The sequence below is a fragment of the Aquarana catesbeiana genome, linkage group LG05, assembly GCF_042186555.1.
Source record: "Aquarana catesbeiana isolate 2022-GZ linkage group LG05, ASM4218655v1, whole genome shotgun sequence".
NCBI classification, from domain to species: Eukaryota; Metazoa; Chordata; class Amphibia; order Anura; family Ranidae; genus Aquarana; species Aquarana catesbeiana.
In genome coordinates, this window is record NC_133328.1 from 265,474,701 (window position 1) to 265,486,570 (window position 11,870).

Below are 11,870 nucleotides of genomic sequence, written 5' to 3' on the forward strand. Positions count from 1 at the left end.
AAAATGATTTGTACATTAAATGATAGACAGTAAATTACAACCGTGCATAATTAGTACAGATAGTTCCAAAGGAATAAATGAACCCCATAGGTTGTATGGGGGGCTGAGAAGTATATCTTGACGTGATCCTCTACATGTTTTGCAGCCGCAGCCATTCTCATCTATAAGGTAAGTACAATCACTTAGTTACAAAGTCACAAATAATGTTTAATCATGGAAAGTAAAAAAACAAGGATATACAGTGCAATGAACATAATGTTGATATTGGAGATTCTATAAGTTCATGTGTTGCTTACCAGTAGAGGCCAGTGGAGCACAAAGCAGCACCGGAAGGTAATCCCCCCACGGCGGACACGGGAGACACTTGAAGGTGTGAATACTTTGATTTTGAAAAAGTATAATAATGTGATAATGGGTGGAAATGGTTGTCTGTTAACAAACAGGCAACATAATGTATGTTCTATTGAGGACAAAAAGAACAAAAAATAATAAAAAGAATATTCAAATATTTAGAAGAAGGGGGGGAGGGGAAAGGGATAAGGGAAAAAGGAGGGGAGAGAAAGGGGAAGAGGGGAAAGGGATGGGGGAATGGGAACTGAGGAAGGGGAAGGGAAGAGGGGGGAAAAAAGAGAAAGACAATGAAAAAAGGGGACGGTGGGGAAAGGGAAGTAAAGGGAGGATGAAAAGGGAAAGAAGGATAAGGACCTAGGAAGAGGGGAAAAAGGGGAGGGGGGCAGGGTTGGGTGATAAGCAGAGGAAGGAAGGAAGGAAGTAAGGAAGGAAGGAAGGGGAAAAAGGAAGGTGGGAAGGGATGGGTTGTTGGAGAGGGAAACGGGGGTCAAGAGGGAGAGGGGGAGAAGGAACCAGGATTGAGAACAAAAAGAAAAAGGCAGAAAAAAATTAAAATTGTAAATGTATCCAAATCCACCTAATCAATCAAGGCAGTGTGTAAAATCCCGGGGGTCAGAGGCAGAGGACTGATGACAATGTCTTCCCATCAATGCAGGGCAGATTAGTGATTACAAAAATTCAAATGAATAAAGGCTGTGTTCAAAATTCCCAATGGATTTAGTTGCAGCCAAATCAAAGTCCCTAGAACAAAAATAAGCATATGTATACATAAGGGATAAAACCATTCATAGGCATGGACAATTAGTCCAGGAACATAAACAGAGATGCATGGAGCTTAAGTCTACAGCAGCAAACCTCTCCACATTGGGGGGGGGGGCTGCTAACAGGCATAAAAATCTCCCATCTCAGCAGATAGTGTAGCATTTTGTAGAGTGAAATAAGCCTTACCATGGATGGCCTCTGGTCTTGATTACCCCCGGGTTACAGCCGTCTGACTGGGGCTGCTGTGTGCACCCTTAAGTATCTCCAACCCAGCCCATGCCATCCAGCTGGCTTGCCTTGACATCTGACGTCATCGGTCCATCTCTCCACACTGCGCATGCCCACGCACATGTGTGACCATAAGGGGAGGCGGCCTGGGATGGCCGTCACCTGGGTAGGAGGGGAGAGACGTATGAGGGGAGAGACGTATGAGGGGAGAGATGCATTCCTGACGATCAACTTCTGTTGAACAGGGACAGCCACACACAGATTGAAATGTCCCTGTTCAGAGCAAGGGGTATGTAATTAAAGAGCTGTAAATGCAGAAGTTTTTTTATCTTAATGCATCCTATGCATTAAGATAAAAAGCCTTCTGTGTGTAGCAGCCTCCCCAGCACCCCCTAATACTTACCTGAGCACCCCCTCTGTCCAGTGATGTCCACGAGTCCCTTGGCCATCCATGACTCTCCCTCCTGATTGGCTGAGACACAGCAGCGCTGCTTTGACTCCCACGGCTGTCAATCAAAGTCAGTTAGCCAATCTGGAGAGAGAGGGGGTGGGGCCAAATGGCAACTTCCTGTCTGAATGGACACACAGAGCTGCAGCTCAGCTCGGGTGCCCCATAGCAAGCTGCTTGCTGTGTAGGCACTCGACAGGAGAGAGGGGCCAGGAGCAACAAAGAGGGACCAGAGAAGAGGAGGATCCAGGCTGCCCTGTGCAAAACCAACTGCACAGAGCAGGTAAGAATAACTTGTTTGTTATTTACTTTTTAAAAAAAAAAAAACAAGACTTTACAATCATGTTAAGCATAAATTACAGTTCTGAGTCTTTATGTACAATAGAATGCAATGCGCTGTGTGTATAATAGTATGTGTTTACACATAGAACATTACTGAACATCTGAAATTGCATTGCTCCTTCATGCCCCAAGGCAATTGGCCTTAGTGTGTTTTGTGACGGGTCAAGGCAAGGAGTATTGTATTTTTGCTGAGCACACATTTTGAGCTATTGGGTACCATTTAGTTTATTATATAAAATGTTATCACTTTTGCCATGTTTTTTTTTACATGAAAAGGTAACCCCTATGTATACTGTCCTATATTTTACCACTACTACCCATATCTTTTGCCCCATATGGTAGCCCCTTATTATTGCTACTAAGAATAGTCTGACACCAAAGGTTGGGATAAAACTGTCCGTTTACGGCCCCTTTATTAAATAAAATTGTTAACAGTTTAAACAAAAAAAAGCACAAACTTTTTGGTTGCCGATCCTTGGAGGCACTACGTATCCAACTCTTTACCTTATATTTGCTTAACCATTTATAGTCCCTGTCGCATTGCACCAGCTCGGGGACGAACCACCTTCAGCAGAGAACCATAAACTCCCAGTTAACCACCTAACTGGCATTCACCGGGGACCCATACCTCAGATGTGTCCCAAACCTTTAATTCCATCATTTTACTTCCAAATGCCTCCAAAGACCCAACCACCACAGCACAAAGTATGAAGCCTCACACCTTTGTGCCCCACCAACAACGTACTGCTCACTGTATTTACTCCTGTAAACCTAAGGACCACAGGTCCGTACCCACCTCATTCAGGTGAACACCATCCCCACGGAGATACCTCCATGTCTCAAACTCAAGCTCCTTATGCCTGACCACCAGACCCCCATTCCTTGCAATAAACCTCCCAACCTCTTTATTTGCCTTAACTCGGGCCCTGTTGACCTTCGCCACCGACGCCAGGTGGTGCGGGCTACCATCTCTGACCATACCACTATCGTGTATGGGAATGACGCTTGCAGTCACAGCACATCAAATTTAATGTCCCTTATAAGGTGTCTAGTGGAACTAACCCCCAGGCCATTACTCCTGCATGTATGACCAATACATCCAGGGGCCTATCCCATCTGGAGATCCTGTTAACCTCTGGTACCACCCTGCTCCATAACATCCACCGGATGCTGACTACTGCTCTTGGGAAACCCAACTGTCTGCCATTAGGCCTGACATCAGCTCTCTTTGCCCCACAATGAACAAAAGAATGGCCCTGGATTCAAATGAGGCAAGTATGATCTGAAAGTAAAAAGTGAAACATAGCACACACACACACATCGTCATCTTACCACCACTACTACTTAACAGATCATGGAAATCAACACAAAACAAAAAGACACAGGACGCCCACCATTGCTTATTTTTTTTTTAACCAACCCGTACTAAATAAAATGGGGGTGAATGTAAATTTTGAATCTGTCAGATTCCCACCTGCCAATACGCTTAACTACCGCGCTGTCCAGACCCCACCGGGCCGCCTCAGTGGCTGCCCCAGTCCTAAACGAATGTGATTAAAAAGGACTGGCCTAGACACCGGCAGCCAAAAGGCAGCGCCGCAGTATCAAAATAAATTGAAACTTAGATAAAGCCAAACCATCTGAATGGACCAGAAAAGAACCGGCCACTGCTGGGCGAAGCATTAAGTAAGCCATTACCGTTTTCACACGGCATGTAAAGGAACCCTGTATTTTGCGCAAATCAATGTGAGCCCCCCTGCCGGCTTGATCCGGATGAAAAGCCTGACCACCGATTCGTCACAGCGGACATCGTCCACTGACAAGCCCCCGTGTTCCACCTTGGAAGGGCTGACCAGTTCCCCCACCCTGAGGGCTCCATAAAATGCCAACGCAAATGCCGCCCGAAATAGCAATGTCTCAAACTCAGATGAACAAACTGTCGTCTGTAAGAACAATGAATGCAAAATATCAAAAGTGATAGGCCGAGCGCCCTTTTCATAACCTCTCAGTGCCTGTTTTACCAAAAAGTCTTTGGTAAAATCAGGCATGCCTCGCATTTTGAACCAAAAAGCCAGGCCAGCCACTTTTCTTTATAATACAGAAAGTGCAGCGCTGGATATGTGAAGTGAATAGTGAAATTTGCTAAACCAGTTGATAAAATAGTGAAGATTAATCAAAATCAATATATAAAGTGGTGACCTATATGTATAGATTAAAATTATTTTTAAACGTGAACATATGAATTAAGAAAAGTGAAAAAAAGTTCCTGTAAATGAAAACTTTTGAAGGTATATAAAAGTCCAAAGCAATGTATTTGATGCAATGTAGATTTCAGGGGTACATCTTCAATAATCAAGGTGAGGTTGTTGGTGAAGTTGATGTCCCACTCTGGTATATCTTCTAATGATAACCATGTCCTGATTACTTAATACACTTCTAATGATAAATGTTGAATACCAGGAATATGCCCCTTTGCGGTGAAGGGAGTCTAAAGAATTTCAAAGACTTTTATTGAATATTCTTTATATACTATTTTAGTTTTTCCATGTTTTTTTGGTCCCAAATAGGGGTGGCATTTTTATGTATTACAACTTTAGAATTAATGTAAGGAGCAGGCTATGTTATTGATTTCACAATAGGCATTAACAGGCTTCAGTTCCCTTTTCCCTTAATATATCATAAATTTTCCCCCTATATATTTTATATATATTTTTATTTGACTTCATTTAATTGTGAGAATTAAGGCTGACATTAACTTGGGTATAATAATTTCTTAATACCCCATTAGATGGCACTAGAAGTGACGTCCTATGTTGCTGCCTCTATCACATTAGGTTTGTTGCTTTGATAGTTCCATAATTAATTAATATAGCTGTGTAACTTTATAGATGTCTACAGACATTATAATAATAATTATGCTAATAGCTTTATATATATTTTTTACGCCACCTTTAAACTCACTATTTTTCATATAGCAGCTTGGATATATGCCGCTGTTGAATTTCTGGTGTGATATCTTAAAAAATCACTAGGTGGCATCGGTGGAATGCTCGTATGCTGTTATCTTTATGGGGTGAAGTTTAACAGCTTGACGATCCCTCTGCTTAATTGATTAATCAGTTTTATGTCTATGGTAATTTTCCCCTGCAGTTGATTTCCCAGCACCTATCCACATGAAGCATAGCCTTGTGTGAACCAATCATAGCGTCCTCCGTTTTGACGCTTGTGTATTTAATGCGCATGCGCGTGCGTCGGTGCGTACCCCTGATGATGTCAGTTGTGACGAAACGGCCGTAGGGTCACAACATTGCACGCACCGCGCATGCGCGATTTTTAAACAAACGGCGGTAGTGTCGTTTTTTTATCTTGCTCGTTTTTACTTCATTTTCTTTGCTTTTTAATGCCTGATACTGCAATTTGCCAATAAAAGAAACCCAAAGTTATCTGCACCAGCGGAGCATGTTTTCTTTGTCTCTTTTTGGCACTATAAATTACATCTTTTTGCACTGGATCCGTGGAAACGTCAAGTTTGCCCCATGAGAGGACAGGATTCGGGAGAACATCTACAGTGGTTGTCGGCTGGCTCGTTATCTGGCAAGCAGTCCTGACGCACCGGTCCATCGGTGTCCCTTGGAGTATCCCTGTGGCGGTCCCTCCATATCTGCTAAGCCTGTTTTGACCCCCCTGAATAAGGGCGGTCACAGGCTTTCTGGTAAGCCTTTTATTCTTCTATTCGGTGGTGGACAACATTGATTATTGAAGATGTACCCCTGAAATCTATATCGCATCAAATACATTGCTTTGGACTTTTATGTACCTTCAAAAGTTTTCATTTACAGGAACTTTTTCTCACTTTTCTTAATTCATATGTTCACGTTTAAAAATAATTTATAATCTATACATATAGGTCACCACTTTATATATTGATTTTGATTAATCTTCACTATTTTATCAACTGGTTTAGAAAATTTCACTATTCACTTCACATGTCCAGCGCTGCACTTTCTGTATTATATTTTGTTTTTTGTGCCCTTATATCGGGGTTACAGTGCACAGCAGCAGGACATTTTTTTTCATCTTATCAAAATTTTTATGCACCTAGTGCAATTTCTTTTTCTTTAACTTCAGCCACTTTTCTTTGCATGGCTGAAATGGATATTCGTTCCACAAAACACCTGCATATAAAATAGAGGACAAGGGGTTCCGTGCTGCTCCGCATCCGGCGCAAACTCCCGGAACCTGTACAACTGAAAACGGGAAAGAGCGTCAGCCACCGTATTCTTGACTCCGGGAATATGCACAGCATATAAGAAAACGTTTTGCCGTAGACAACACCAAACCAATCATTGCAACAAACGTATGGCTGGAGTGAAGGATCCTGACAGCAAGTTAAGAACCTGCACTACCCCCAGGTTGTCACAATGCAGCCGTACCTTTTTGTTGCTTAGGACTTTCCCCCAGAGCGCAAAGGCAACCAACACTGGAAAAAGTTCCAGCAGCACCAAATTCTTTAAGTATCCTGTCTCCTGTCATTCTTTGGGCCAGCACTCTGCACTCCACCGACCCCCCAAAAATGCTCCATACCCGGTAGAACCAGCCACATCCGTAAAGAGTTCCAAGTATAATTGCTGACCGGCCCCTCCATCCAGATGGACTGCCCGTTGAACTTGTCCAGAAATGCCCACCAAACCTGCAGGTCTGCTCCCTATTCAGTCTGATGAAATGCCTGGATGAAGTGATCCCAGCCGTGGCGGCCGACAGCCGTCGACAAATATTCTGCCCATAGGCATAATACGGCATGCGAAATTGAGCTTGCCAAGTAGAAACTGCAGGTCCCGCAGTTGTATCTTGCGTTTCCCTGCAGCTAAGCGAAGCTCTTCCTGTAAGGCATGCAACTTATCGTCAGGCAGATGACATTCCATTGCCCTAGAATCAGTCTCAATCCCCAGAAATTTGATCACCTCCGCGGGCCTTCCGTCTCAGATGCAAGGGGTACACCAAAATGCTCTGTACTGTAGCCAGCAGTACGCCACATAACCTAGAAGAAGGGGGGCCTGCGCAGAGAAAGTCATCCAAGTAATGAATGACTGAATTGACACCTGCCACATCCCATACTATCCACTCCAAAAAGGAACTAAAAGTCTCAAAGAATGCGCATGAGATAGAACAACCCATAGGCAGGCATAGATCCACATAATAGGCCCCAACCATTTACATCCCAGGAGATGAAAACTGTGTGGGTGAATGGGGAGTAAGTGAAAGGCTGCTTCTATATCAGTTTTGGCCATAAGGGCCCCCCTTCCATATCGCTGAACCCAACACACGGCAGCATCGAACGAAGTATATGATACTGCACATGCCTCAGGGTTGATGGCATCGTTAACAGAACCACCCTTTGGAAACGATAGGTGGTGTATCAATCTGAACTTATTGGGCTCCTTCTTCGGAACTACGCCCAAAGGTGTCACCACTAAATTCTCCAAAGGGGGAAGCAGAAAGGGGCCACAAATGCGGCCCAAGGACACTTCCTTAGCAAGCTTTTCAGAAACCACATCAGAGTGTTCCTTAGAAGATCTCAGGTTGTCCGCCATAGGGGGAATCTGCATAAGAGAGCACGGAATCACAAAACCCTACGTGAAACCCTTTCTTAGTAACCGAGCCACCTGCCAGTCTGGATATTTATTTAGAAAGGGGAACATCCTGTCCACCCATCGCCGGTACAGGATTTCCCAGCCTTAAAACAGCGGAACAGGGGGTGAGCCCCTCTCCAGTGTGAGCATTCATGTTTATATCGGCAGTTGGCGCCGAACCTACAAGAACCCTCACTGAATTGCCAGCACTGACCGTGCTTTTTTGTGGCCGGCTGTCTAGGGGTGTTTGGACTCCCGGCCCCCGCTGGAAAAAACACCGTAGAGGCTCGTGGAGAGGACATAAGTTTCATCCACAAACTGATGTCCTTATGGTCCCAGCGCAGGGAAGGGCGTATTGCTTTGCACTGACTAAATTGTTTGTCATATCGCAGCCAAGCCACACCACCGTATACCCTCTGGGCCTCGCCAATGGAGTCCAGATAGCAAAACAATGGCGAGCAATTCTCCGGTGCTTTCTCGCTAATGACACTAGCCAAAATGGCGCATGCTTGCAACCAATTATTGGCAAAACAAGAGGGGATAGAGAGCAGGGATTATAACGGTGCCTAAGAACGTATATTTAACACAAAAATAAAGAATATAATATTTTATCAGTACAAAAAGATTTTTTTGTTTTTAAAAAGAGAGGATACATACACATACAGGAGTGTTGACAATCATAACAGACGAAAGAGAAGAGTTTCCCCCATGGGGGTTTTTTTAGTAGCCAACAATATCGGAAAAAATATATACTAGATGAGTAGTAAATAGTTTTTTTTTCTCAAAATCTTCTCTTTCGACAGTTTATCGGGGTTTTATTGGGGTTTTATCGGGAGCTATTTTTTGTCTTCTCTCCTATAAGTGTTTTCTTTTCTTTGATTAGTGGAACAGGCAATTTATCCCTACATGTTTCACCAATACATTGGCTTCTTCAGGGGAAGTGATTTTGAGAACCTGTACATGTAATTTGAATCTATGAACGACACAAAATATATAACATTCAAAGAATTATTACAAAAAATTGTTATCATTAAAAGATAGTCATAGCAGGGTTATTTGAACATATTTGAATCCAAAATTGAGAGCATGGCATGGCTTAAAAAGCAACCCGCAATGGATGATCTCCCACAAAATCCCTACCCCCCAATACCTACCCGGAAGTCCCCAAAAGCGGACAGGACACTAAGTTCCTCCGGAGAGTCAGCAACCAAATGCCGAAACAATTTATGGCTGCAGAGGGCAGTCATAAAATGAAGACCTAGCATAGGAAACAAGAAAAAAGAAATAAAGTAGCTATGATACAAAGTGAAAAAAATGGGATATACTATCCCAGAGAAGTGGGCTAACATAGCCTCAATACTCACAACACGAAGTTTAAAAAAACGATAAAGAAACAGGGGCGCCAATAGTTTTGATTTAATGGTAACCACATCAAATGATAAGTCAACCACAGTAAAGTACTGGTAGACTGAAAGAAAAAAAAAGAAAATGAAAAAATACTAAAAACATAATTAAAGATCAGAGTACTGTGATAAGAGTGGACCAAATCTCCATAACCCTCACCCAATATGAAAAAGGTGTATGAAATGGGATCCTATATCAAGGTGAATTAAACACCCAGCTGGAGTGGAAACAGGCTGAGAGTGTCAGCAAAGTAATCAGAGCCGTTTCTTGAAGTAGGTAGGGTCCCCTAAAAAGCAGGAGAAGGGATGGTAGTATGGGTATAACAAGAAGAGAGACCACCAGTGAGGGTCTATAAAAATAAAATATACCGTTGAACAATGACAGCATCATAAGGCACCCCTGAAATCCAGTGAAATGAAGGCTGGACTGGGCTGGCTTTATAAGCCCCCCACCTGATTGGCGTACAGCATCGCCGGCCAGGAGTGGACAAAGGGACATCTGCGCATGCATCCGTAATGGCATCATAGGCCTACAATTCCCATGATGCCGTACGGAGGGACACCCGCGTCACATGACGCGAACGTCACATGATGCGGATCGCTTAGTTCACGGAGGGCTGCCACAAGCCAATAGAGCCTGACTGGACATGCCCACCGGAGTGGCTGGTGGAATTGTGATCGAGCATGGATCAAAGGGGGCAGGGGCAGAAGTCAGTGGGTGGGCACTCAGTGAAAGACAGCAGCCCTTGGGTGTCCATACAGCCAAAGGCGGCATGGGTGCTGAATAGGACCGGAGGTGTCCATGGCATCGAACCCACATAGGGGAGGAGCGGGACAATGCAATGGGGGACAGGAGAGAGACTCCCAAATAGGGAAAGACAATATGGGAAATAGGGAGGAGGCCAAAGTGTCCCCATGATTCACACACCCCAAACAGATCAGGGATCAAACACCCTCCCCCACATAAAAGCCATGGCATGCTATCAAATACAAAGATAGTGATAACAAAGTTTTTGAGAAAACAGAAATAATGAACACAGAACTTACAGAATGTATTGAAATAAGAATCAATTGCAAATAAATCACAATAATAGTAAAAATAGAAATTAAGAAAAACAAATATTATAAATAAAGACCCAGGACTGGATCCATGGTAATGAACTGGGGGGTAGGGAACATAGGGAGGGAAATTGTATGGTCCAGATGGAAAAAAGGACAATGACAATGCATCAATCGAATATTCTATGTATGAATAACAGTACAAACCAAAGTTACAAAAATGACTTGAAACTGATGTATTCATTTAAACCTGGAAACTTGGTTGCGTCCAGGTTATGAATCCATTTAGTTTCTAATTGGAGCAGCGTGGTGTCAATTCTGCCACCCCTGGCATGTAATGGTACATGCTCCAGAGCAGTGAAATTGACCACACTGGGATCAAAATCATGCTGTGATCCAATAAGCCTGTTAATAGCAGTGGTTGTTAATTGTTTGTACAGTGGCTTGACATAATCTCAAATACGTTTGTAGAAGGGTCGCTTAGTCTTGCCGACATAGTAACAACCACATCGGCAGGTGGCTAAATATACAATCCTGACAGTATTACATGTTACTGTGTGTCTAATAACGTGGGTCAAACCATTGGGAAGAATGACTTCCTTTGAGTTGGAAATGAAAGTACAAACGTCACACCTTCCACAAGGGAAGGTGCCAACATCATGAAAAGACCTATAAACTTTGGGTGAATGGTGACTGGTTACTAAATGATTCCTCATGGAGGAAGCCCGTCGAAAAGTGATGTCCGGATATGGCTTAATATATTTATTAATTATATTATCCACAGTAAGTAAAGGCCAAAATCTTGTAAGACTATTCTTCACCTGATCATGCTGTCTAGAGTATTGAGTAATAAGACGGACCGGCTGTTGATCATTAATTACCTTATTTGAAAAGATGAGATCATTCCTATTCAGTTTTTTAACTTTATTATAAGATTTTTTTTAAGAGAGAGTGGCTATAGCCTCTATTTTTCAATCTATGGTAAAGATCTTGTGATGCTTTCTGAAAGTCAGCTTCTAATGTACAGTTCCTTTTAATGATCAAATACTGGCTGTAGGGAATGTTATCCAGCAGAGGCTTGGGATGCGCACTGCTGGCATGAAGGATGGTGTTACCGGACGAAGATTTACGGTACAGGGCGGAATATAATCTTCCTTCACTGTCTATGGAAATTTTGAGATCAAGAAAATTGATTTTGGATTGACTACATTCCATAGTAAACCTTAAATTGTAGTCGTTAATGGCCAGAAAGTCAATAAATTGTGAGAGTTCATCCCGAGTACCAGACCAGAAAAAAAGGACGTCATCTATATATCTATGCCATGAAATGACATGCTATAATAAGTTAGATGAACCCACGTTGTCAAATAGTTCCCTCTCCCACCCCCCCAGGTACAGGTTGGCGTAGAACGGGGCACATTTAGTCCCCATAGCCACGCCCTGCACCTGTTGGAAGTGGGAGGAGCCAAACATAAAAATATTGCGTGTCAGGATGAACTTTAACAACTTGAGAACAAACTAGCTATAGGAATCAGATCCGGGACCCCTCTCCCGAAGCTGGTTACCAATAACTGCAATACCTTTATTGTGCGGAATGGTGTTATATAAACTTTCTACATCAAGGGCAACCAGCCAAGTATTTTTGGA